At 44.7% G+C, this 1126-nt stretch overlaps 1 pseudogene; it reads right to left on the minus strand.

Annotated features, from left to right (window-relative positions):
* Positions 1-595: 595 nt before the first annotated feature.
* LOC111648744 (calcium-dependent secretion activator 1 pseudogene) lies at positions 596-921 on the minus strand (annotated as a pseudogene).
* Between the last annotated feature and the right edge of the window lie 205 nt (positions 922-1126).

Genomic DNA, 1126 nt, shown 5'->3' on the forward strand with positions numbered 1-1126 from the left:
TGTGTGTGTGTGGCAAACTCCTCTGACAGTGTGAAAAAAGTCAACTGCCATTTTTTAGCGGGTTTACTGCTTTTAGGAAACCTGCTTATACACACTGATTTTGGTGTAAAGGTTATATTTTTTTCTTTGGCAGACTAAGTAAAGCAGAATCTCCACATAAAGCTGTGTAAATCACACAAATTCCCCACGGGTGATCTGCTGTGAACCTCTTAACAGTATCTGTACTGATTGTCCAGACCTCCAGTGAAGCTACGAGTTTACTGGTTTCTCCCAGGCAGGGGAATAAAATCAATGACTTGTTAAATAAATATAATATAAATATACTATGCTGCTTTCCTCCTCATGGAAGTTAAAAATGTTTTCTGGTAAATTTCTGATATCAGTGAGTCTGGTGAAGACAGATGAACCAACCACTGTCTTTTTAGCGAGCCATTCAGAGCATAAGAATGGGAATGAAATGTTTCTGTGTCTAAGACAGCGTAATGGCAACAGAAATATTATCACAAAGGATGAGACTGATGAAATTGGGCCTAATGTCCCAGAACAACTGAAGAGGACAGATGAACAGACATAAAGTCATGTATCACACACTGACCTGGCAGGCGTTGTAAAGGAGCTGGTGCTCGAACTTCTTGATGCCCAGGATCTGCTGAAACATCTCGTAGAGCTGGTCTTTGCTGAGGATGAGCTCGGAGGCGGCGCTGGCAGTCATCCTCTGTTGGTGCTTCCTGGGGTCCTCCTCGCCGCGGTAGATGGTGTCAAACTTGGCGATCCAGGAGCTCAGCACTGTCTCTTTGCTGAGGCCATCGATCTCGGGCAGGCTGCGCACCCGCTTCTCTATGTGCTTCTTAAAAACCTCCCGAGAGTCGCTGGCCGAGCAGCCGCCGCTCTGCACCATCCGGGACACTCGGTCACTCTTCAGGAAGACCTGCAATCAATGGATTGATTGATCAGTTTGGTTTTTTAAAGCCAAAAGATTTACATGTAGCGACAGACCGATCCCAGTGAGGTTCCCGACTGAACAAGTTCCATCTTTACAGCTGCTGTCAACATCTGTAAAACTCCTGTGAAAAATCTGTATTCTTAAACTATCTGTATTCTTCCTCTTACTCTCACATCAATCAAT

This window comes from Seriola lalandi, unplaced genomic scaffold (genome assembly GCF_002814215.2).
Source record: "Seriola lalandi dorsalis isolate HSWRI2012SDOR001 ecotype SW California unplaced genomic scaffold, Sedor1 jcf7180002046809, whole genome shotgun sequence".
NCBI classification, from domain to species: Eukaryota; Metazoa; Chordata; class Actinopteri; order Carangiformes; family Carangidae; genus Seriola; species Seriola lalandi.